This window comes from Carcharhinus amblyrhynchos, chromosome 1 (assembly GCF_965287045.1).
Source record: "Carcharhinus amblyrhynchos chromosome 1, sCarAmb.v2.hapA, whole genome shotgun sequence".
In the NCBI taxonomy this organism is placed as follows: domain Eukaryota; kingdom Metazoa; phylum Chordata; class Chondrichthyes; order Carcharhiniformes; family Carcharhinidae; genus Carcharhinus; species Carcharhinus amblyrhynchos.
This window is the reverse complement of record NC_137324.1, coordinates 79,006,085-79,033,400: the sequence shown is the minus strand read 5'-3', so window position 1 is coordinate 79,033,400 and position 27,316 is coordinate 79,006,085. Positions and strand designations below refer to the sequence as shown.

The 27,316-nt window shown below is 43.4% G+C and overlaps 1 protein-coding gene across 3 annotated transcripts in view; it reads left to right on the top strand.

Moving 5' to 3' along the window:
• The first annotated feature begins 13,347 nt into the window (after positions 1-13,347).
• The window catches only part of pdgfra (platelet-derived growth factor receptor, alpha polypeptide), a 52,525-nt gene continuing 38,556 nt past the window's right edge, over positions 13,348-27,316 (top strand). The window contains exon 1 of one of the 3 annotated variants that reach the window (XM_080187517.1): positions 13,348-13,774. The gene's annotated coding sequence lies outside the window, so the exon portion shown is untranslated. Of the gene's footprint in view, positions 13,775-13,908; positions 14,566-27,316 lie in introns of those variants that run through there. The other 2 variants (XM_080187496.1, XM_080187508.1) reach the window with 2 other exon arrangements.

The window sequence follows — 27,316 nt, the reverse complement described above, 5'->3', positions numbered from 1 at the left end:
AGAGGTTCATTTTCCAATTGTCATTCAATGTAGGTGAGGAACCAGAGGATTGGAGACCTGTGAATGTCGTACCATTATTTCAAAAGGTTGAAAGGGATGGGCCAGAAAATTATAGGCTGGTCAGTCTGGCTTCAGTCGTGGGCAAATTATTGGAAACAATTCTGAGAGACAGGATAAACTGTCAGTTAGAAAGGAACAAATTGATCAATGGTAGCCAGCATGGTTTTATTAGGAAAAGATCATGTCTTACTAACTTAACAGAATCTTTTAAGAAAGTATCAAGGAGGATTGATGAGGATAGTGCAATGGATGTTGTCTCCATGGATTTCAGGAAAGACATTTGACAAAGTATCACATGGCAGACTGGTCAGAAAACTGAAATTTCATAGGATACAAGGGCAGGTGCAGGTTATATCCAAAATGGCTCAGTAACAGGAAACAAAGTATAACAATCAATGTTTTGTGAACGGAAAACAGTTTCCAGTGGTGTTTTTTCAATTTATTCATGGGACACAAGTGCTGCTGGCCAGCATTTATTGCCCATCCCTGGATGCCCTTGAGAAGGTGGTGCTGAGCTGCCTTCATGAATTGCTGCAGTCCTCATGTTGTGGGTTAACCACAATGCTGATAGAGAGGGAATTCCAGGATTTTGATCCAGGAACTGCAAAGGAATGGTGATATATTTCAAAGTCAGAATAGTGAATGGAGGGGACCTTGCAGGTGGTGATGTTTCCATGTATCTGATGCCCTTACCCTTCTAGATGGAAGTGATTGTGGGTTTAGAAGTTGCCACCTAAGGATATTTGGTGAATTGCTGCAGTGCATCTTGCAGATAGTATACACTGCTGCTACTGAACGTCGATGGTGGAGGAAGTGGACATTTGTGGATGTGGTGCCAATCAAGTGGGCTGCTTTGTGCTGTACGCTGTCAAGCTTCTTGAGTGTTGCTGGAGCTGCACCCATCCAAGTAAATGAGGAGTATTTCATCACATTCCTGACTTGTGCCTTGCATGTATTGGACAGACTCTGGGGAGTCAGGAGGTGAGTTACTTGCCGCAGTATTCCTAGCCTCTGAACTGGGCTCGCCACTGTATTTATGTGACGAGTCCAGTTCAGTTTCTGTCAGTTGCAACCCTAAGGATGTTGACAATGGGTAAATCAGTGATGGTAACACCAATGAATGTCAAAAGGCAGTGGTTATTGGTGATGGTCATTGTCTGGCACTTGTGTGACATAGATGTTCCTTGCCACTTGTCAGCCCAAGCCTGGACATTGTCCAGATCTTGTTGCAGTTGAACATGGACTGTTTCAGTATCTGAGGAGTAGTGAATGGTGCTGAACATTGTGCAATGGCAAACATCCCCACTTCTGATCTTGTGACAGAGGGAAGACACTACCCCGAGGTACTCCTGCAGAGATGCCCTGGAGCTGGGATGACTGACCCTCCACAACCACAACCATCTTCCTATCTACTAGGTCTGACTCCAACCAGCAAAGTGTTTGCCTCATGATACCCATTGATTCCAGTTTCGATCGGGCTCCTAAATGCCACACTCGGTTGAATGCAATTTTGATGTCAAGTGTTGTCATTCTTACCTCACCTCTGGAATTCAGCTCTTTCATCCATGTTTGAATTAATGCTGTAATGAGGTCAGGAGCTGAGTGACCCTGGCAAAACTCAAACTGGGCATCACTGAGTAGATTATTGCTGAGCGGATGCTGCTTGATTGCACTGTGAATGACCCCTTCCATCACTTTACTGATGATCAAAAGTAGACTGATGGGATGGTAATTGGCTGAGTTGGATTTTGTGTACAGGACTTACCCGGACAATTTTCCACATTGTCAGGGAGATGCCAGTGTTGTAACTGTACTGGAAATGTTTGGCTAGAGGAGCGGCAAGTTTTGGAGCACAAGTCTTCAGCACTATTGCCGGAATTTTATCAGGGCCCATTGCCTTTGCAGGATCCAGTGCCTTCAACCGTTTCTTGATATCATGTGGAGTGAATCATTTTGGCTGGAGGCTGGCATCTGAGATCTGGGAATCACTGGAGGAAGCCAAGATGGATCATCCACTTGACGCTTCTGGCTGAAGATTGGTTTGAATGCTTCAGCCTTATATTTTGCACCGATGTGCTGGGCTTCCCCATCATTGCGGACGGGGATATTTGTGGAGCCTTCTCCTCCAGTGAGTTGTTTAATTGTTCACGACCATTCACAATGGCGGGACTGCAGAGCTTGGATCTGATCCGTTGGTTGTGGAATTGCTTAGCTCTGTCCATCACTTATTGTCTATGCTGTTTGGCATGCAAGTAAGTTGTAGCTTCACCAGGTTGACACCTCATTTCTAGGTATGCCTGGTGCTTTTCCTAGCATGCCCTCCTGTACTCTCCCTTGAACCAGGGTTGACCCCCTGGCTTGATGGTAATGGTTGAGTGGGGGTTATGCCGGGCCTTGAGGTTGCAAATTGTGCTGCAATACAGTTCTGCTGCTGTTGATGGCCCACTGCACCTCGTGATGCTGGTTGGGCCTATATAATGTTGGGCGTATATAAATGATGTGGAGGGAAATGTAACTGGTTGATTAGTAAGTTTGCAGATGATACTAAGGTTGATGGATTTCTGGATAGCGATGAGGACCGTCAGAAGATACAGCAGCATATACATTGGTTGGAGACTTGGGTGGGGAGATGGCACATGGAGTTTAATCTGGACAATGTGAGGTAATGTATTTTGGAAGGTCTAATACAGATAGGAAATATACAGTAAATGGCAGAACCCTTACAAGTATTGATAGGCAGAGGATCTGAGTGTAAATGTATACAGGCCACTGAAAGTGGCAACACAGCTGGAGAAGGTAGTCAAGAAGGCAAATGGCACGCTTGCCTTAATTGGCTGGGGCATTGAGTTTAAAAACTGGCAAGTCATGTTGCAGGTTTATAGAACCTTAGTTATGCCACACTTGGAATATAGTGTTCAATTCTGGTCGCCACAGTACCAGAAAGATGTGGAGGCTTTGGAGAGGATACAAAAAAGATTTACCAGGATGTTGCCTGGTATGGAGGGCAGTAGCTATGAAGAGAGGTAGGAAAAACTTAGTTTGCTGTCACTGGAATTTTGGAGATTGAGGGTTGACCTGATAGACGTCTACAAGATGATGAGAGGCATGGACAGAATGGATAGTCAGAAGCTTTTCCCAGGGTGGAAGATTTAAGGTGCGAGGGACAAGGTTTAAAGGAGATGTATGAGGCAAGTTAGTTACATAGAGGGTAGTGAGTGCCTGGAACTCACTGCCGGTAGATGTAGTGGAAGTGGATATGATAGTGACTTTTAAAGGATGTCTGGACAAATGCATGAATAGGGTGAGAATGGAGGGAAATGATCCCCAGAAGGGTAGGGGGTTTTAGTTCAGTCAGGCAGTGTGGTCAGTGCAGGCTTGGAGGGCCGAAGGGCTTGTTCCTGTGCTGTAATTTTCTTTGTTCTTTGTTTGATGAATGCCCAGTCTGGAGTTGCTAGGTCTGTTTGAAGTCTGTCCCATTTAGCATGGTGCTAGTGCCACACAACATGATGGAGGTTATTCTCAATGTGAAGGCAAGATTTTGTCTCCACAAAGACTGTGCGGTGGTCACACTTATCGATGCTGTCGTGGATATGTGCATCTGCAGCTGGGAGATTGATAAGCATGAAGACAAGTATGGTTTTCCCTCTTGTTGGTGCCTTCACCACCTGCGAGTTTAGCAGTTATATCCTTCAGAACTAACCAGCTCAATCAATAGTGCTGCTGCCAAGCCACTCTTGGTGGGGGTGGACATTGAAATTCCCCACCCAGAGAACATTTTGTGCCCTTGTCACTCTCAGTGTTTCCTCCAAGTGTTGTTTAACATGGAGGAGTACTGATTCATCAACTAAATTTGATCTGATTTGAGTTATTATTGTCACATGTATTAGTATACAGTGAAAAGTATTGTTTCTTGAATGCTACACAGGCAAAGCATACCGTACATAGAGAAGGAAATGAGAGAGTGCAGAATGTAGTGTTACTGTCATAGCTAATGTGTAGAGAAAGATCAACTTAATGCAAGGTAAATCCATTCAAAAGCCTGACAGCAGCAGGGAAGAAGCTGTTCTTGAGTCGGTTGGTACATGACCTCAGACTTTTGTATCATTTTCCTGAAGGAAGAAAGTGGAAGAGAGAATGTCTGGGGTGCGTGGGGCCCTCAATTATGCTGGCTGCTTCGCCGAGGCAGCGGGAAGTGTAGACAGAGTCAATGGATGGGAGGATGGTTTGCATGTTGGATTGGGCTACATTTATGGCCTTTTGTAGTTTCTTGCAGTCTTGAGCAGAGCAGGAGCCATACCATCCATGTCGACCATCCGGCACATCTTGCAAAGGTTGCTGTGGCAGGGTTGTGTGGTGCTGTGGTCACTGTTCTCCTGAAGGCTGGGTAATTTGCTGCGAACAATGGCCTGTTTAAGGTTGTGCGGTTGTTTGAAGGCAAGAAGTGGGGGTGTGGGGATGGCCTTGGCGAGATGTTCGTCTTCATTAATGACACTTCGAAGGCTCCAGAGAAGACCTTCAAACAACCGCACAACTTCAAACAGACCATTGTCCACAGCAAACTACCCAGCCTTCAGGAGAACAGTGACCACGACACCACACAACCCTGCCACAGCAACCTTTGCAAGATGTGCCGGAAAGGATGCCCCAAGGCATTGTACGCTGGGGTGACCATGCACATGCTACGGCAACTGATGAATGAACACCATTTGACAATCACCAGGCAAGATTGTTCTCTTCCAGTCGGGGAACACTTCAGCAGTTACGAGCATTCGGTCTCAGATTTTCAGATAAGCGTTCTCCAAGGCAACCTTCACGACACACGACAACGCAGAGTTGCTGAGCAGAGACTGTTAACCAAGTTCCGCACATATGAGGACTGCCTGAACCAGGATCTTGGATTCATGTCACACTATCTGTAACCCCCATGACTCACCTGGACTTGCAAAATCTCACTAACTGTCCTGTTTGGAGACAATATGCATCTTTATAACCTGTGCTTAACGCTCTCTTCACTCACATTGTCTGTACCTTTAAGACTTGATTACCTGTAATGACTTGCATTCCAACCAGTATTTTGTAAATTGAGTTTGTGTCTTTATATGCCCTGTTTGTGAACAGAGCTCCACTCATCTGATGAAGGGGCACTCTGAAAGCTAGTGGCTTTTGCTACCAAATAAACCTGTTGGGTTTTAACCTAGTGTTGTGAGACTTCTTCCTGTAATTTGGCAGCCAGAATGATACATAAAACTCCAGCTATGGCCTATCTGGCATTTTTCACAGTTCCAAGATTGCAGCCCTGTTTTTATTGTAATTCCTTACCCAATGAAGGAAAGCATTCCATATGCTTTCTTCAGCACCTCGTCCACCCGACCTGCCACCTTCAAGGACCTGTAGACATGCACTCTCAGGTCTCTCACTTCTTCAATTCCTCTCAATATCTTCCTTTTTTTTGAGTATTCCCTTGCTTTGTTTGCCCTCCGCAAAGACATTACTTCACACTTTTCCAGATTGAATTCCATTTGCCAATTCTCTGCCCACTCAACCAAACCATTAATATTATTCTGGATCACCAGCCATCCTCCTCACTATCAATACACTATCAGACACTCCGCCAGTCCGCAGACACACCTCCGGACACAGTCTGCAGACTCATGAGTCCCTCTGCCGGACTCATGCGCCCTCTGCTGGCCATCAGCTCGCCACATTGAGCAGCGGCTGCCGTGGGACGGGCAGTTTGATCAGATTCAACCCCACTCTCAGGGCAGGGGAACTCTTTCATTGCTAATCTACAACCACTGGACCTGAGGCCACTTCACCCGAGATTTCCTAAAAAACAACCGGTTCAGTTTGTTTTCTTCTATTTAACAACAGCGGTCTCCGTGGAATAAAAAGAGAAAAAGTCCAAATGAACACAAGAGTGTATTGCTGTACAGTCTACACTTTAATGATACACATGCCCATGTTCTGTCTGTTTTACAACGAACTGTTTTTTTTCCAATTCCATGGATATAAAGTGGCAATTTATATTTGCTTTTTGTAATTTAAAATCGGAAACAAAACAAACACATTGCACATTCCAGAGCAATATGCCACTGCGGCTGATAAAATGCCTCAAAATCCAAATCGCCTCCTCCTTAACTAGTTAGATGAGTTTTGTTTCTTTTACACTCTCCACACTACAATAGAACCCATAATACTTGGTCCACTTGGGCTTCTTATCAGCTGTCTGGTGCCTCATCTCATTATTTTGTTGGATTTGACTTTGCAAAGCACTAGAGTAAACATAATTTCTAAATGGATTCACCCATTGTATGTCTCAAGTAAGTTCATCAATTCGCGTAAAAATCACTGTGAAAGAACAAGAGGCCGTTGCTACATTTATGCGATTAGCCTAAAGTTCACAGAATGTTGTGATGATTGTTGCTCCAAGTATTTAGCGACATGGTCAGTCCCTACCTGGAAAATCTTTTAACGGGAAATAATTATTCTATGTACTGGGACGTCAGAATGTTCTGGTTTTGAGAAGCAGACTGATCCTCTTTAGTCACCCAGAAATGTGACAAGCTCAGCAATGCCATTGTCTTGTTACTCTCCATTCAGGCTCTCGACTTTACAGTTGCTGTCCTGATCAACAGGACACAGCTTTTGTGAACACGCTTTCCTATCTCTCCTCGCTGAATGGCTCTGCCCCTGTTTTTAGGTAAATAACACAGAGAGCGATACAATACGAAATCTCCTTTAAACTCTGTGTGGAAAGGAAGCCAGCGTTGTCTACTGGTTCTCATTTGAAATGAATTAACCCTGTACTTTTCATCTTGGGTAACATTCTGTCCTCGATTCTGTAAATATTCTGGGAGCCGTCCATAGTCACAATGGGATTAAACACCCGGTTTTCAAACAGGATTTATATCAGTCTCTCTTTTCTTATCGCTTCTGAAAAACCTCTCTTTGACTACCACTGATCTATACATGTCTATCACATCCATTCTGGTGCCTTCTGTCTGTTTACATTCCGATTTATCTCAAAACTGCTGTTTTTCGATATAAAACGTATGCCATATCATATTACATGTTGCACCAATTGTGGAGAGGCTGCAAGCTTCTTCTGACCATTAGAAACATTCGAATTCATAGAATCAGCGCTGAGACCCAGCACCGGGGAGAGTACAAGACCTCAACTTGTATCCCAGGATAGCAGTAGATCTTCGGGATGCAATGAAAACACCGCGCAACTGGTGTGAGTTTGAATCTGAAAGACTGCAGGCTGCTCCCAGCGCAGAGAGACACAGAGAAAGACCGACAGAGAGAAATCTCCACATTCATGCACCAAGTCCCATACCGTTGACTCGAAGTTCATATCCAGTTTTGGAAGGTAATTCATAGCAAGTTCAGTGCTAAGTTTATAATTGGCAGCAAATTACTTCAGCACTTCCGAAACACAGGTTTTATATCAGACTGGAGTTACATATTCCCCAGCCAAACCCAACCGATGGCGGCATAGTTTTCCAGGAAGGAACTGGAGTGGGGGTCGGGTATGAGGAAGACTCATGTTACCTGACTTTGTACACAAGGGAAACATTTCAGGGTTCGATTCGATCCATCAGTCCCAATGCACAACCCAAAATTAATCCACAGCCCACAACACTTCCAACAAGAATAAAAACGCGAATGGTTAATTAGAGAATGGCGTTAATGAATGATACCCTCGTTCATACTGAAGAGTGATCTGGATCATAATAGAATGATGTGGAGATGCCAGCGTTGGACTGGGGTGGGCACAGTAACACCAGGTTAACGCCCAACAGGTTTATTTAAAATCACGAGCTTTCGGAGGGACTCACTTAATGAAGGAGCAGCAGAAAGCTCCTGATACCAAAAAAAGCCTGTTGGAGTTTAACCTGGTGTTGTGAGACTTCTTATAGTAGATTGAGTTCGATTGATAGAATGTCTTCCCCCATCCCCCTTTCCCTCAGAAAATACTACAACACCCAGTTCTGTATGCCATACTTAAGGAAGGACGTGAAGATTTTGGAGAGACTACAAAGGAGATTCCCAAGAATAATTCCAGGGATAAAGAACTATAACTATGAGGGTAGATTGGAGAGGTTAGGATCGTCTTCCTTGGAGAGAAGGAGGCTCAGAAGAGACTTGATTGAGGTATTCAAGATCCTGAGGGATATGGACAGGGTAAATAGTGAGAAACTGTTCCCATTGAAGAAAGCGTCAAGAACAAGAGGGCACAGATTAAAATAATTGGCAAAATGGATAAACATGATGTGAGGATTTTTTTTCAACCCGAAGGTGGTTGGAGTCGGTAAGGAATATCCTGAGACGGTGATGGAGGCAGATTCGATCGAGGTATTCAAAAGGGAAATGGGTTGCTTTCTGAAAAGAAATAATGTGCAGGTTATGGGTATAAGGCAGGGGAGTGGGATTAGGTGAAATGCTTTTTCAGAGAGCCAGTACAGACTATATGGGTGGAATGGCCCCTTTCTGCACTGTAAAGATTCTGTGTTTCGCTATACTTGTGGATTAATACGAAAAGACATTAAAAATTCCCAATTTTTCAAATGGGGTTAATAGGTCGGCCAGCACTGTCACCATCAGACTGAAGAACACCCATGATGAAAACACATTGCACAGTTCACAGCCAATTTAATGTCTTTCTGCAGAAAGAAATGGTTGAAGGATACAATGAGAAGACCAATAAGTGCAGTTGGCCCTGTGGAAATATTCCTAAATCTCCCTGTATCTGGGTTAAATTGATAATTTATTCTTAAATTATCATGAACCAGACTGATCAAATTGGGGAATCCAGCATTAGCAGTGGAGGCTGCCTCGCTAAATATTTTTAAGACGCGGGTTGATGGGTTTTTGATAAGAGAAGGGATTAAGGGTTATGGGGAGAGGGCGGGAAAGTGGAACTGAGCCACGACAGATCAGCCATGATCTTATTGAATGGCGGGGCAGGCTCGAAGGGCTAGATGGCCTACTCCTGCTCCTATTTCTTATGTTCTTATGTTCTTATATTGGGGCCACTGGGATTAAACGCAAGATGTTGGAATCTGAAACAAAAACAGAAAATGCTGGAAAATCTCAGCAGGTCTGTCAGCATCTGTGGAGAGAGAATCGAGCTGACGTTTCCAGTCTCCATACGTTAGCTCTGTTCTCTCTCCGTGGAATGAACCCAACCTTCATTATTAGGAGCGGGTCTGAGACGGAATTCCCACTCAGTATCAGATTACAGAAATCCCGGAGCTAAGCAAACCACCCCATTTCCCAAACAAACCTGATCGAGTCAGCTCATCGAATCATGCTCTCACATTAGAAATCGTTAATTACTCATTGCAAATGTTAAACATTGAGCGGACATCAGTTTGTCAAACTGTTGTTTTTAAAGCGGGGATCGCAAGACGCGGGAAACGAGCTACATTCGTGCTGTGACTGTACTTGCTGACACAAACACTCCGTCTAAATAGTTTACAACAAAAAAAAACACCCACTCTCCCCCTCAGCTTCAAGCACGATTCATAAGGAGCAAGTGATTTGCCTGGAATAGATGAACAAGACTCATTGCAAGCACTGTGGGTACAATCTGTCACTGAGGCTGCCCTCTAATAGCGCTCACTTTGTACAAACGCCAGCTTTGTGCTGGAAGGTAATGTTTTACTGAATATTCGACAAAACAACATTGGGCTTGATAAGAGGCTGTTATCACTGTGATTGGTCATTCTAGCTCTGTGTCACATATGGCCGGGGTGGGGGTGGGGGTGGGGGGTGGTGGGGCTGGCATTGATGTGACTGGGGACCCTCAGCAAGCCATCCAGGGACACATATGGTGTGCATTTTAACGCTTTCTATCAGACCTCTAGCCTGATAAGAAACAAATAAACAAACAGCCCTGTCAATTTGGGAGACATATTTGACCCTCCTTTTCCCCATTAGGACCACACAGAGTTGTTGGCCAGTTTATTTAATTGCTTTCCCCGGTAGATTTATTCTCTCCACAGTTCCAGCTGCTCCGATTTACTGAGCAACCCGCGTTAAGCAAAAGGATGGAGGAGTGAAGGGCTGCTTCAAATAAAGGGATTCGCAAATAATCTCCCACCTGGTGAATGGTGTATCTTGGCACCAGTGATATTTACATCGATTCTGCCCCAATAAAATCGAGGCAAGCAAATGAAGAGTGTTCCTCTCTCGTTAAAGTAAATTAAACAGATTAGCCAGTGATGGGGAATTGTGTTTCACGTCTTCCGCCAAACTCCAAGATCTGCAAATGATTTCTCTCACAAGGGAATTGTTTTCTTGCTGAATGTTTGTTGAGGAGTCGCAGAGCAGAGCAGCTTGGAATGAGGCCGGGAATTCAGTGAGATGACCACTGGCCACTGTCCAGTGAGGGACACAACCCGCTCTCTGGCTGCGGATAACCCGAATCTGCACCGAGCTGAAATGCCCACAATCAAACAGGCCGATCACTGATTTCCGCTCCATAGGCTGCCGTTAGGCACAGATTTATTTGTTTAAAGCTCGCACATTGAAACATCCATTTTGAACAAGGGCTCGATCCAGATGGAAAACAAACTCCCAAGTAGCAGCCTGGGTGCAGAATGAGGCCACTTGTTGTAAAAGGGAGTGAGAGTCAAATCCACCGTGTCGCGGACATTCAGAATTGTGCGGAATAAACAGTGATTGTACCCAGAATAAAACTTTAAAAGGAGAGAGTTAGCATTAGGTTTATTGGTGTTTGATTGGAGTGTCACCTTCAAGTATTTATAATGTGGGCCACATGTATCACTGCTGATCTAAGCATATCTGCACGGTGGAGTGGACAGTAAAGCTAGCATTTCCCTTTATTTCCGAAGAAACATTCTGCGCGATTGGTTTCTTAACATGCCTGAGCATCACGACCAAAACCCCCCATTGCCAAACTCTGGCTCACTCTGGAGTGGGATAACAAAGGCAGAGGCGGGCTCACCCCAATCTGCTGTGTCCCTACTCCTTGATTTCAGATATACAGCAACAGATGCGGGGCGGGGGGGAGGGGGGGGAGTCGTTCACATGAGGAGTCTCAGTTCAACCTATGACGGCCCAAACATGCCAAGCTTTGCCTTCACTCACCCTGCACATCCCCCCGAGGGGAGGGGAGGGTGATCTAGAGCTGAATCAAGGTGACATGTTTAGTGGTGTGAAGTTGAAACCGGAACCTCCGTCAGACAGGCCAGCAGTACCCAGAGTACTAATGGCTACTGACCACCCAGCCAGGTTCCTTGTGGGGACTTGGTTACTGGAGGTGACATTCCCCCAACCTGCTCCAGACAACTCCCCAGGTCAATGCACGGAGGGATATGGAGCAGGGTGGAGTCCCAGGTGGCGATCCAGTGCTGGTAAAAGGCATTTTAGTTGTTCAGCAACAGATGTCACACATTCGCCTTGCATCCAGCTTGCTCTGCACTTGGACACATCTGCTGTATGCATCAAGGGTGGCACAGTGGTTAGCACTGCTACCTCGCAGCAAGAACTTCTTACTGTGTTTAGCCCAGTTTAACGCCGGCATCTCCACATCACCTCACAGCGCCAGGGACCCGGGTTCAATTCCAGCCTCGGGTGTCTGCCTGTGTGGAGTCTGCACGTTCTCCCCATGTCTGAGTGGGTCTCCTCCCACACTCCAAAAATGTGCGGGTTAGGGAGATTGGCCATGCTAAATTACCCCTCGATGTCGGGAGACTAGCAGGGTAAATGCTTGGGGTTACATGAGCCTGGGTGGGAGTGTTATCAGCGCAGACTCGATGGGCTGAATGGCCTATGATCAGCCGCCAGTCAATTCTCTGCATGTTTGCAGGCGTCAGCAATGGCTTTTCGGGTATAATAAATTCACTCAAACGAAATGCCGCTCAATTTATGCAAAGATGCACACAGGAGCAATATACCAGGCTGCATTTATAACATAACTGCACTCTAATCACAATGGGTTATCATTCATTCATTGTCTGCAGGGACAGATCAGCCATGATCTTATTGAATGGCGGGGCAGGCTCGAAGGGCTAGATGGCCTACTCCTGCTCCTATTTCTTATGTTCTTATGTTACAGATTTGAATATTGAATAAACGTCTTTAATTTCCTCATGTGAGAAAGTTGACCAAACCGCGCGCATATACCAACGTAGAGAGTGAACAGTGGGCAGCCACAGAGAAAGACACACACTGAATCACACAGAAGGCAAAAAAGAAAGCGAGGAGTATGAGATGAAAGTATTGATGCAAAAAAAAACCCCAGAACTGTTGGGAAACCCACTCTATTGATCAACATGTGATGCTCTTTATAACATGCCCCTGTTAACAGCTAAAACATTCCACAGTTGTACTAGGATACTGCTGACTGCTTCTTTCGGGGTAATACGGTATCTGAGAGGCTCCCCAGATTGGCCTCGCTGTTGCCTCCAATGATTTCCTGATGCACATGTGGAAGTAATAGTTAGGCCTGTACACTCACAGCGCTGAAGATATATTACTGCAGCTAGCGGCTGGAGGCAAGATGAGAAACAGCACAGAGCAGCAAAAAAAAACAGGAGAACGACCCAACCCTGCTCCTTCCAACAGAGATCCAGAGCAAGCACCTACTTTACGCATTCGTTTACAAAATCCCGCTCTCTGACTTATTTAAATAGCCGCTCCCCTACTTCGCCCCCCAACTCTCTGGGCTGTGTTTTTGTTTTGTTGTTCCAGAGATGATCTCTTCCTCACTGAAGAGGAACCGACTGAGCCTGCTGGACAAACAAACATTTCTAAACGACCATATTTCCCAGTTGGGATTTTCAGTGTAAAGATACGAGGTAATTGCCGGGATCAGCTCAGATCTGGCCAGTAACCTCCACCCCCCTCTACACACACAACACACACTCAGAATTACAGAAGTACAGAACAAGGGCGCCTCCTTCTCTCACTGGCCGAAGTTGGTTCATGTCATTACTGAAAATTCACCACATAGTGAATAATTAGACCCAGTGTTGAGGAATGCCTTCTGTTTTTCACTAACCCTAAAACAAACTTTTCTTCCCTCCTCACGTTCATTGTGGTTGACAAGGTTCAGGAAAGTAAAAACTCTCTGTGCAGTTCTTTCCCCACCCAAAAAAAGACCACCACCCCCATCTTCCCAACCTCTCAGCTGCAAGCTGTTTTCATTTGAGTGAAACTAGCCAACTAACGCTACTCTTTCTGTAGTTTGTACTCAGCAATTCTGGCCAGCTTGAGAAGGGAACCCATTCATAAAGAGCAACAATCCGCTAGCTCCTTCTCACAAAGGCTGAGGAGAGGGGTGCAAAAGGGAGAGAAAAAATATAATTCCCTCCATATAAAACTTTCTTCAAAAAGCACATATGGCAACTCTCTGAGCAAGACAGCCCTGGATGTGACTGGTGCCCTGCGTGGATAAGAGTTTCGGAGGACAAACCTCCACAGTCTGAAAGCTACAGGACTCCCAGTGTCGACTGAAATGTGCCGACTCTTATTCTGAAACGACCACAGGGACTTCATTTCCTGACAGTTATTTACTTAAAGCAGATGATTAGTTTTTTTGGAAGGATGGAACTGCAACATTGAATCAATTACAAGCTGCCGTTCTTCGCTCCCATTAAGAATCTGAGGCTGGCTCCGGTGTTAAATGTACATGCTGCCCCTGGTTGGAATAGGAGTTTGTGGATTTTCCACTTTGAGCAAGGTAAGGAAAAAGGGGGCGGGGGGGGGTGGAAGGTGGGAGTGTAGATGTATTGAGGGGGAGGTAGCTTGTTTTATCATCTCCTTGTGTAACAGATTTAGCAAAGCGTTGTAGAGGAGGAAGGGGCAATCCAGAGATTGGGAGCAGAGAGTTATCTTCGCCCAGTCTGGATGCGCGCAAACATCCAGACACTTGTAGAATTGTTCCGACTTTATTGTTTGTGAGGCTTCAGCTGCTCGTATTCAATATCGCCCGACTGTCCTCAAAAGACTCTTGACTTTAACAAGACACAGTGAATGAAATTTGTGCGTTTCTTTGGACTTGGATGTATGTGTTGAGTTTGGGGACGAGCTGTTTATCTGGGATGATAGCATGTTTGTGTTGTATTGCTCTACACTGAGCGCTTCTCTGGACCCTGTTGTGTCACGTTAGCCCGCCTGCTGCATTTTCACTTGGACAGCCCTTTAAGCTGATGGCTCCAATGCGTAAACTCTGTAATGACAAACACATTGGCGCTCTCTGTGGAAGCCATCGGGTGCCTGCGTCAGGGATTTAAGGAATTTCGAAGAGGCTTTTTTCTCTCTCTCTCTCTCTGGGAATACTCCGCTGTCCTGGGATCGAGGGTGGCGGAGGGAGAGATTTTGGGATTGTTCAGGAGTCCTGCTATGCGGATGAGTCACGTAAACAGGAAGGAAAAGAGAAGTGTGCCAGCAAAGTTGGAGAGTCTGTGAAGGACGAGGGCTTTCTGTGAAACTATTGCTGGGACGAGTCGGGAACGTGAAGGAAGAACAGAGGTAGGAATGAAAGAAAGATTGATATCAGCTCATGTCTCTGACTGTTCATTTCCCACTCCTCATCACCTCTTGGCTGTGTGTGCGCTCACAGCCCACTCTGTATCTGTTCCTTTACCCCAATCATTGGGAATGTCAATACAACTTTCCCCCAATTCCCTTGTTCTCTCCAATTGCCTCCACCCTCCCATCTTTCCCTCTCTCTTTCTTTCCCTTACATGTCCGCTATCCCTTTTCTCTCCCCCACACCCCCAACCCTGCTTGAATACATCTGTAATCTATTATAAATCTCTCTTGTACTTTTGGATTTTTATTGAAAGAACCATCTGATTTTCTAATTCCCCCAGCCCCCGCTTGTCCAGTCGCATTGCTCCCCATTTCCCTGGATACCATCTTCCCGGTGCAATCTCTCTGCCCCCCTCCCACCCCCCACCTTTTTCCTGTGCGTCTTGTTCCCCTTCCCTGTATTTTCCTTTTTCGCACAGGAGATTGAAAAGCAGCAGACGGGCGAGCAAACAAGCATTTGGCTCGAAGCTGTCACAGCTCATTATCCAAGTGCCAAAACGCTGCGGGAGCCTCGCAGCAGCCGGGGATGGAGCTCGGTGGCGCTGAAAGGGTTAAGGGGAGCCAGGGCGATTAAAGAAAGCGCACAGAGAGCGGGCTATCCTTGCTGTGCTGGTCGCTGGCACTTTAAGGAGCAGCATTATTTAGATATGTAAAGTCTGAGACAATGGCACTCCTGTAAGCCTATCTTGATAAAACAATTCCTGTCCCAGGGAAATCCTTTCTGTTTGTCTCAGTTTAATCCCTTTAGGCGACTGTTATAAACCAGTACAACCTGGCGGTTTTGGAAAATTGTGATCGTGCAGTTTCGTTCCGTGAGAATAATTAAATCTTTCATTAACTCCTGGCTGGGTTGAACAAGGTTTCTCAGCCGGAACTCCCACCAACGAGTGATGCAAGCCTCTTTCTCAGATATTCGGGCTGAGAGAGGAGGATTTCTTCTCAACATATTCAAATTGCCAACTCAAAGCAGCCCAGGAGGGTGTCATTTCACAGACCCCTTCCTTCACTTGTAACATGAGAGGGGCGCTCTTTGCCCAATCGCCCCTCCAAGTCTAGAAGGGACTGACTGGAGCATTTGGCGATGGGTTTGGTTCTGCCCTTGTCATCCTGGAGTTTTCCCCCCTCTTTGATGGACTCCAGAAGTTGAACATTCGAGGCGGTTCGCAGAAATCTGATAAACAAACACAGGGGTTGTGTTCGACTTCTGCTACATAAGCAGTATGAGTTTGTAGACAGAAATCACACAGTCTCCAAATGCGCTTGATGATGCACTCTATAGTTGGTGTGAAGCCCCCCTCCCACCTTTGCACAGATAGTGTGAAGCTCCCTCCCCCTCCACTCTTTGCACAGATAGTACGAAGCCCTCTATCGTACAGGGCAACTCATCTTTCTGTGACCAATCGCTGGCAGACAGGATCCGGGGTAGGGATCAATCTTTTGTACAAATCACTAGCTGTTGGGTTCCAAATCAAAAACCCCAACCTGTACAGGCTTGAATAGCCTAAAGGTAAGAACTGAGTGGCATTGACCCTCGCGCCCTGCAAGAATAATGCTTGTACGTGGGCGGTTATCTATTTATTTGTAGCCTGGGTAAAGTTAAGTGCTTATCCAGTTTTATCTTTGTATTTTTCAAAGGGCACGTTGTTTGCAACGAAGAATGTTGAATAAAAAACTTAAATGCTGAATATATCACTTTCTGTTCATGTCACATCTTGCAACCATTAAACCAGGTTTAAAAGTGTCACAGTATTAAGACAAATGACGGCCTCCCACAAGTTAACACGCATGATGGGGCAACTGGTTGTATTTATTTTACCTAATACTGCTCGAAGCATTTGGAGGACACAATGTGTGTGCATACATTTCTAACAAAGCAACGCCCATCAACACGATCTCTCTCACAGCATTTCACTATCGTAAATAGAATATAAATGTACATGTAAATAAAACCCCATGCGAGCATCTAGTACTCCCTCTCTGGATAAGAGTAGAATTGCAGCAGGGATTGAAGACAAAAAGTAACTCATTTACGCCACCCTCGCTCCCTGCTGACTACGAATAAATGGCAATAACTAGATTTCAGGAAGTGACATTTCCAGGGGGTAATCGAATTGACAAGGATTGTTTCCACTCATTGTTGTCTGTGTGATATCGCAATGAGATTGTTACTGCTGTCTGTGTCGGGGGAGCGATACACTTGTGGGCTTCTATTTACAAAAACGGACACTAATCATAGACTATCTGACTATAGAAGGATTCGGTGCCCACAATGCGTTGGCGAGTTAGAACAGACCAGCCAGCGTGGCAGAACAAAACTAACACTGACCGCAATGTTATGACAATAAATTACATAACATTGACAGGCTAGTTACTCTCGCTAGTGCAACAATAGCTAGTTCCCAAGGAAGCTATGCACGTACACTCCTTTACCCCACATAAGTTATTGGGAAACAAGAGTCATTTAGAATCTAAAGACATTTAATGGGCATTTTAAAGTCTGGCGTGCTTCCCTTGGTTTTGCTTGCACGGTGTTAGGAAAATTCTATGTTCTCAAATGTATTGGAAAACCAATTTTCCGTTGGAAGCAGTTCTTTGGCAATCTCGTAGCGCCAGGGTCTCCGAAAGTGGTCAGTGTTTGTAAACAATCCTGCTTATTACATGCTGACCACTTCTAGTTAGTCTTCATTTGAGGGGCAGAGTATATCTTTAAAGTAGCCCATTTATCCTCCCTCTCTGAGCTTGTGTTTTTCAAGTTCTCCCTTATCCGAAACTAAACGGCAAGATGAACATTCCGGGAAATTTCACACACTAGCTCTTGATTGAAATTTAATTTAGAAATCTGACAGTTTTGTGTTTGGTAAGGTTGTACAATTTCTCAGAAATGATTTTTAAAAATGTGATTTCTGCTTGTACGGTCTGGTTGCTGTGACACCCACACGCAAATAAATCACTTATGTATTGGAAAACCCCCTTTGTATGCAGTCAAACTTCCCAAGGAAGTTTTTTTTCATTTAACTCTCCGTGCAGTAGGTTTCCGTTATAAATCATCTGTCACAAAGAATGAGGATTTTCTGTTTATTTTGCCTGTAGAAGTCAAAACCACGCAAAATTATTTAGGTAAATTATCCAAGAATATTAAGCAAATGAATTAGAATTGTCTTTAAAGGAATGCGTTTTACTTATTGCAACAGGGTACCTTTTAGTGTGCTGCTCTTCACATCGATGTTATTGTGGAAATGTTTGATTTGTATTTTTACTGGGTCGGAATTACACAGATTTACTCGGATAATTGTTTTCCCTTTCTGAGGCTAAATTGCAAATACAGTAGCGTAGCCACGTTTTGAAAAAGTTCAAAATTACAGTGTTGGAAATAAATACAGGCAGCAAAATATACAGTTAGAGTAGGATATTGTGTCTTTGTAAAGGAGTTTTCTGACTCTCCTGCCTTTTCAAATGATAGGGTGACCGATCAGACAACACCCTGCTGCATGTAGGCTGCTGTTCCATGGAGGCACAGCCCCACCTCGTGGACAATCTCCCTCACATTTACACTTTACATTATTCACCGTCCGCTTTCCCGCTTCTCCGGTGAAGTTCTCAATCGGCCGCTTATCGCTTGCTAGCGGAACGCAGTTTGACCCAAAAGCAATATGAGGAAATGGTTAGGATTTGGGATGCTCTGCCCCGAGACTATGGGGGGAGGACTGTGGCATTCAAAAGCGAGCTGGATCATTATCTGAAGAGAGAAAACAATTGCTGGGACAGGGCAGCTGAGTGGGACGAGCGGAGTTTGCTCCAGTGGAGTCTGCACAGGACACAATGGACTGAATGGCCTGTTGCTGCGCTGGCCCTATTTTCTAAATGTATAAGTTCATCGCAAAGACATCAAAACGACAATGCTATAATTAATATCAAATCAATATCGTATGAATTTAAGAATAAATTAGATATAAGTCTTGGGGCTAAAGGGATCAAGGGATATGGGAGGAAGGGGGGATGAGGATATGATCAAGATGAATAGCTGAGCAGGCTGGAAGGGCTGAATGGGCTACTCCTGCTTCTAGTTTCTATGTTTCTATGAATATCATTTAATATCATTAAACACTATTTAATTAACCAGCTGTGAGGAGAGGCTGATTGGTCTGCAGTTGTTTTCTTTAGAACAGAGGAGGCCGATTGGGGACCTGATTGAGATATACAAAATTACGAGAGATATGGACAGGGTAAATAGGAAGGAACTTTGCCCCTTCCTAGAAGGTTCAATATCCAGGAGGCATAGCTTTAAAGTAAGGAGAAGGAGATTTAGAGAAAATTTGAGGAAAAATCCTTCTTTGTAGAGGGTGGTGGGAATCTAGAACTTATCGCCAGAAAGGTGGAGACAAGAACTCTCATAATATTTAAGAGGCATTTAGATGAGCATTTGAAAGACAATAGTGTACAAGGCTACGGACCAAATGCTGCAAAATGGGATTAGAATAGATAGGTGCTTGATGGCTGGTGCCAGCAAGATGGGCTGAAGGACCTCTTTCTGTGCTGTCAAATTCTATGACTATGACTCTAAATAAGTCAAGCCAAAAGTACGTGGGTTACTATTAAATGTTCAATCATTTGACTGAACATGCAGCTGCTAAAAAATGTTAAGAAATTGATTATCCAGCTCCAGTCACAAACGCTCACTTGTTAGTCCTGGTTGGCCAAACTATTTACTAACATATTTACTATATATCTGGTAAAGAAGGTATGATTTGGCTCAGCACATATTTCAATTTTTTTTCTGTGTAACGTTACAGCCCAAACCAAATGAATCCATCTCGCATTGAAACTTCTCCCCCAACAATACAAATCCACAATTGAATCAATCTCCCCCCACAGCTCCCCACCATACAATTGCACAATTCTGATTTCAGATTGATTTAAAATTAGCAGGACGTATCAAAACAGCAGAATGTCACTTGATTTGAGTAATTACCCACATTCACCTGCTAGCTTCTGCAACCTAACTATGATTTTGATCGCTGTTTCATTCTGTGACATAATGCACACTCAGGGTCTGGGGGAACCTTGTCTGCAAGTACTATCTCTGGGAGTCAGTATGCTATCAATTTGTTAAGTTTGTAGTGGCAGGGATTTTCTTCCTATTCAGCGGTCATCTGCCAAATAATTACAGATGAAGCACTGCAAAGCAGGACCCATACAAAAATATACAGAATGGTCGTTTGAGATATGTGAGGGATGGGTTGGAAAGCAGTATTTTTGTTGCAATCCCAACAAGCAATCAAGAGGATGAAATTAAATTCACACTCACTTGACACCAGGGAGAGGGACACATTTGCCAGTATTTCTGATGAAATACAAATGCACCTTAAAGGATTATGATTTCACCAAAAAATTCTAATTTCTCCTTCTGTGCCTTGGTGTCAACTTTTGTTTCAGCATCCTGGGATGCTTTACAATATGTAAAAATTGTTGTTAATTCATAGTATATTATTTGAATGATTTAAAGTTGGCACAATCTAATCATTTCTAATATATTTGAACTCCAACCTTTATGCCCCTAAATTCCCTCCTATCATACATACTATGGTATTGTTAAAGTATTATTGTAGGAATTGGAGCAATAGAGTTTAGATAGGTCAGTACAGCAAATATGTTGGCCATCAGAATCTTTCCACTGGAGAATAATTCTTGTGTGTTGTATGTGTAATGAAAATTTTAAAAGTTTCTTTATTAAACAAATGTCATGATCCTGGACCAGACCCCCAAGCTTTTGGTATAATCCAGTTAGGGACCAGTAACCTTTTGTTTAAAATAGACAAAGTTTGAGATTTAAGATACATGCTAAGAAAATAATGCCACAAGATTCTACAGGTTTTGAACAAAGATGAACTTTACTACACAAGATCAGGAAGATAAACATTTTACAATATCTGACTTATACTCTAAGATGAGTTGAAATTAACAGGCTAATTGTTCAAACACACTGTATTGCAAAATAAATAGCAAATGTGACCAGGGCAGAATCCATGGATTTCTCACCAACCCATCCAAATGTCAGTAAACACTGAGTCAACCAATCTTGCTGAAATTCTGTCTCTCTCCTGAAGTCTTCACCATTGAAGATCTTGCTTCTGAATTCTTTCCAAAAATTACTCCAACTCAGATTGCCTCAACAGCAGCTTGCATCACAAGGCTTCAGTCTGATCTCCTGAGACTCTATTCCTCTGGATTCCAGAATATGCATTCAAGCACCAAGTCACGAGCACAACTTTAGCTCTTTGGCCACGCTGAGCAGAACATGACTGCTCCAAAGTGGTAGCTTCACCCCAAGCATGCGGTCACCAACCTTCTGCTGCCTTCTTCAATCTCCAGGGCTTCTTCAGAGTCCTCTTTGATTGCCAGGTCCTCTTCTGAGCCCACATCTACCAGTTGCAGCTCTTTTCTGGAAGAGTCCCTTTCAATGCTTCTCTTTCTTCTTAGCTGGGACCTCTTTCTGTACTCTCTCACTGTCCCTGATCTGGAACTTCTTCTGATTGTGACTCTTTGCTCATGATCACACGATTGAGGTTTTTACCCCTTTTTTTTTCTCTCTTCACATGGACACCTTCTGCACATGTACAGCTCACTCTCGCTCCTTACATGTACAGAAACTCTTGAGACATTCCGGGAGTTGTAAGTCCCAGGCTACATTAATACCTGTGAATGTGATTGAAAGCTGATAGGACTTCACCAATTTTCAGATATATTAAATGTTTTTTCATTATTTCATGGGATATGGATGTTGCTGTCTAGGCTAGTATTTATTTGCCACACCTAATTGCCATTAAGAAAGTGGTGATGAGCTACCTTGAACTATTGCTGTCCATGTGGCACAGGTACACTCACAGTGCTATTAGGGAGGGAATTCCAAGTTTTTGACTCAGTGACAATGAAAGAACTGTGAAATAGTTCCAAGTCAGTATTGTGTGTGGCCTGGAGGGGAGCTTTATTTGATGGTATTCCCACGCATCTGCTGCCCTTGTCCTTCCAGATGGTAGATATTGCAGGTTTGGAAGGTACGGTTTAAGGAGCCTTGGTGAATTGCTTGTAGATGGTACACATTGCTTCCACTGTGTCAGTGGTGGAGGGAATGAATGTTGAAGATGGCGGATAGGGCAATCAAGTGGTCGCTTTGTCCTGAATGAGCTTCTTGAGTGTTGTTGGAGCAGCTCTCATCCAGGCAAATGGAGAGTGTTCCATCACACTCCTAACTTGTGTCTTGGGGAATCAGATTTACAGGACTATTACATTACAGAAGGAGGCCCTTTGGCCCATTGTGCCTGTACTGTTTCTCTGAATGTGCAACTCATCTAATCCATTCCCCTACCTTCTCCTGTAACTCTGCACACTCTTTGTTTTCAGTTGACACTCTAGTTCCCTTTAGAATGCTTTAATTGAACCTGCTTCCACCACACTCTCAACCAGTTCATTCCAAACCCTAACGACTTGCTGCATGAAAAGGTTTTTTCTCACTTCGGTTTTGCTACTTTTGCCGATTACTTTAAATCTCTGCCCTCTCTTTCTCGGTTCTTTCATGAGTGGGAACAGTTTCGCCCTAAATACTCGATCCAGACCCCTCATGATTTTGAAAATCTCTATTAAATCTCCTCTCAGCCTTCTTTTCTCCAAGGGAAATAACCCTACCTTCCTCAGTCTATCTTCATAATTGAAACCAACCCTGGAACCATTCTTGTAAGCCTTTTCTCCACCCTGTCTAATGCCTTTGCTTCCTTCCTTGGCAACACTCAGAACTGAACACAACACTGTAGCTGAGGCCAGTCTAGTGAAATTCAACATAACTTCCTTGCTCTTGTTCGTCATGGCCCTATTAATAAAATATAGGATACTGTACACTCTAATAACGATTCACTCCACCAGTTCTACCACTTTCAATGATTTATGCACACATACAACCTGGTCACTTTGCTCCTGCATCCCTTTTAAACTGGCACTCTCTTCTATGCTATCTCTCCATGTTATTCTTACAAAAATGAATCACAGTGCATTTCTCTGCATTGAGCCTCATCTGCCACTTGTCCATCCACCCCACCAACTTTTCTGTGTTCATTTGAAGTTCTACACTGTCCTCTTCTCAGTTTACAACATTTCCCAAGTTTTGTGTCATCTGCAAACTTTGAAATTCTGCCACATTAATGACTTAGATCATTAATATATATCAGAAAAAGCAAGTGTACTAAAGCGACTCCTGGGAAACTCCACTACAAACCTACACAAATGAAAACGCTCACTAGCCACTGCTCTCTGTTTTCTGTCATTCCGCTAATTCTGTATCCATGTCACTATTTTCTTTTTTTATTCCATGAGTTATAACTGGGCTCACAATTCCGTTGCCTTTTGGAAGTCTATGTACACCAAATCATCAGCATTACCCTCATTAACCATCACTGATACCTCTTCAAAAAAATTCAGCAAGTTAATTACACATGATTTTCTGTGGAAAAAAATCCATGTTGGGTTTACCTTAATTAACTTGAATTTTTCTATGTAACTTTTAATTTGGTCCTGAACAGTTGTTTCTAGAAGTTTCCCCACATCTGAAATTAAACTAAAAATGCTGGAAAGACTCAGTAGTTCTGGCAGCATTTATGGAGAGAGTCATACAGATATGAAACATCATATCTGTTTCTCTCTTTACAGGTTCTGCTAGACCTGCTGTGTACTTCCACCGCTTTCTGTTTTTATTTTAGATTTCCAGTATCTTACCAAAGTTTAACTGACTGACCTGTATTGGGTTTACCCTCAAAAGATGTTTTGAACAAAGGCGTAACATTTGCAATTCTTCAGTCCTCTAGGACCAACCCTTTGTCTAAAGAAGTCTGAAGAATATGGCCAGTGCTTCTGCAATTTCCACTCTCATTTCCCTCAGGAGCCTTGGTTGCATTTCATCCAGTCCTTATCAACCTTCTGTACTGACAGCCTATCCAATATATCTGTTGAATTTCAAACCTATCTATGTCTAAATTATCTCCTCTTTTAACGTGATCTGGATAGCATTTTCATTGTTGGTAAAGACAGATGCAAAGTATTCATTTAATGCCTCAGCCATGCCATTTGTATTCATGTGTAAATTCTCTTTTCAGCCTGAATCGGATCTACTCCTCCTCTCGCTACCTTTTTATTATTTATATGCTTATAGAAGAATTTAGGATTTTTCTTTTGTGCTAGCTGCTGGCCTCTTTAAATTCCTCCATGCTTCTCCTATTTATTTCTTCACCTCTCCTCTGAACCTTCATAGTCAGTTTGATTTTCAATTGTATTTTTAACTTGCCATAGAATCATAGAATTCCATTCGGCCCGTCGAGTCTGCACCATCTCTTCAAAACAGCATCTTGCCCAGGCCCTATTCCGTAACCCCATGTACTTACCCCACTAATCCCCCTAACCCGCACATCTTAGGACACTAAAGAGTAATTTTGCATGTCCAATCCACCTAATCCACACACCTTTGGACTGTGGGAGGAAACTGGAATACTTGGGGTACATGGGGAGAATGTGCAAACTCCACACAGAGTGTTACCCAAGGTGGAATCGAACCCCGATCCCTGGCGCTATGAAGCAGCAGTGCTAACCACTGTTCCACTGTACTGCTCCTTTAAATTTTAATCACAAACTCCCGTGTAATTTGAACTTATGACTTCTGGTTTACAAGACTAGCACTCTAAGCACTGAGCTATGAAGCCAACATCTGTCATAAGCACGCTTTTTCTTCTTTATATTAATTTCTATCTACTTTGTTAAGAGGAAGTAAGTTACTTGTCTATAAAATGTTTAGTCATTCATCAGAGACACTAGTGCTCACAAATTCACAGCCATAGAGAGAAAGCTGCAAGGATCTGAGGGTTTGTACTGGATTACTCACTGCTCAACAGGAGTTTATTTCCTGAGATGTTTCAGCCTGCATTCATTACCACAGATGCAATCATTACCATGATTCTCTCAATCCTTTAGGTGATGCATATTTGGGCAGGGGGGTTACTGGTTGGGAGAGGAAGGATGGGTAGGGAGGGGATGGAAAGGGTTGGAGCGTGGGTGGGGAGCATCCTTCTCACCTACCACGTCAAGGTCTTCTTTTCCTAAAGATCATTAGGCTGAGCCTGGGGAAACTTGCCCTTTGCAGGAAGCTGCTGTGAATGGAGGTCAAGCCTGGAATCTGAACTTTATAAATGCAAGTCCTATTCTTTCCTTTTCCTTTGCTCTTTAATCTCTTACTTCTCTAGTGAGAGTTTCAGAGTGTAACGTGTCACAACTAATGGAGGGGATTTTTTTCTTGTCAATGAGATATTACTTGAACTTTCAGATCCAGACTATCAGTCAATCAAAAGAATTTAAGAAGCTCATAATATGGTATCTTTAATTTAGTTTATGGATATTATTGCAGCAAAATCAAAGTGAAAATATTGATCGGTGAAATGGCTTTAAAGGACCCTATTTTATAATTTTGTTATTGAGTGATGAGTTGCATCTTTTAACAGGGAGTATGTGTTGATATTTGACTCTTGAGGTTTTAATGGCATGTTTTCAGCAATTACCAGTACAATACAATTAAATACTTCGGAAAGTCCATTTGTTTGTTTAAGGACTGATTGATTGGCTGTTCTCCATCCTCTCTCCTCTTATCAAATACTGCTTCATTTTCAGACTTTATTTTGCCTTTCCGCTAAAAGATTATAGTGGGGTCCCCATTCTTCAAATGAAGGAAGCTATTGTATTACATACAGGATAGCACTGTACACATATAGCAGGAACTGTATAAGTTTAAATAACAATTTTTCCAAACATTCCATAACAAGATAATTGCTTTGTAAGCATTAACATTTGAATTTCTATGACTGATAGGTTGATGGAATGATGTGAAAATGTAAGTGATTTTCTTTTAAAAATCTGGATGTGCACAAACAGATCCCTTGCTCACAGGAACATTCATTTATCTCTGTACAATCATTCACACATGTCATCATTACCACATGCTCACATACATATCCCCATACCTACACATGCATAGAATGTATGTGTTAATGTACTGCACTTAATGGGCTGCACAAGCTAATGGTTGCTAATACAAGAAGATCTTATGGGGCACGATTAAGTAGCAATCCCAAAGTAGGTTATTGTGTTTGAAGTTAGATGCCAGAACAACCAGGTCAATAAGTGTTGAGTACTGGCGAATCCTGAACATTTCTGCCAGCTGCAAATCTCTACAGCCAGCCCAAATGCAATGTAAGGGCAGGGGTTTTATCATCTTCAGGCTGTCCTGTATTCTGCTCAACCTCCATTTGATTTGTTGTTGCTCGACTCAGGGTTATTAAGGTGTTAGTTAAGTTTAGTTACTCTCCCTGTTTAGCCATTTCCACTTCACACTGACTCAGTAAGTCCTTGTTTAATATGTGTAGGTGTGTTCCTAAAAAGTGCAACTTTAAACGAAACCATGTTAAATGAATTGGATTTTCCCCTTCTAACCAATTGAAAAGCAGTCAAAGCTCCCTTTAACTCACTCTCCCACTCTCTCCTCGAACCCCCCCGTCACTGACTTTCCTGCCTTCTTATCAAACCCTGTTACTGAACCTCCTTCTCTTGTCAATTCTCCCTCTCACTGACCCTCCCTTCTTCCCACCACTTCCCTCTCGCTGTAAACAAGGGATTAGTGGTAAGTGGCAGGAAAAGCAGTTTTGAGCTTCAGGGTTGCAGAGGCAAGCTGCAAGCTGGAGAGGCAACGAGAGGGAGAGTCAGAGGGTTGGTGAGCTGGAGGGTCAGTGAGAGGGCGGGTCAATGATAGGAAGGGTTGGCAGTAACCACGAGCAGATCAGGTAGTGGGAAGGCTGCCCCAAAATAGCGTTGATTGGGTCACCTGACCTTATGTCAGAATGTTAAAACCCCTGACGCTAAACACAAATGTTATTAACTAGGTGACGTAAAAGTGGAATGATGTAAAATGGAGCAGCTTAAAATGGTGACTTAATGTTCTGAACCTCCAGTTAAAATTTGGGATCAAAACATGGCCTGAAGTTGTAATCTCACAATGTGGCAGTTTGTTATCACAGGGAATGTGTCTAGTCAACATTATATAGAAACATAGTAAATTCATGGCAAATTAGGCAAACCTAATCCTACTTTCAGCTCTTGTCCTCCAGCCCTCGAGATTAAGACAATTCAGCCGCCTATTCAAGTCATTTTTAAATGCAATTAGGGCTTTTGTCTTTATTACCCTTCAAGAGAGTGAATTCCAGAGCCCACCACCTTCTAGGTGACAAAAATTCTCCACAACCATTCCCTCTAATCCCTTTACCAATTACTTTAAATTTATGCCGTTTGGTTATTGATTTTTGTTTTGCCAAGAATCCTTCACATTTCATCTAATTCCCTCATAACTTTATACACCTCAATTAAATCTCTCCTCAATCTCAGTCTATCCACTCTCTGATCAGAACTAAAGTACTCCATTGTAAACATTCTCATAAATTTGTCCCATCTTCTCGCGGTGGGATGATCGCATCATTTGTGTGATATGGGTGATCAAAACTGTATACAGTACTCTAGCTGTGGCCTAACTAATATTTTATACAATTCCAGCATATCCTCCTTGTTATTCCTGCTCCTATTTCTTATGTTCTTATGTTCTTATTAGCTTTGGCTA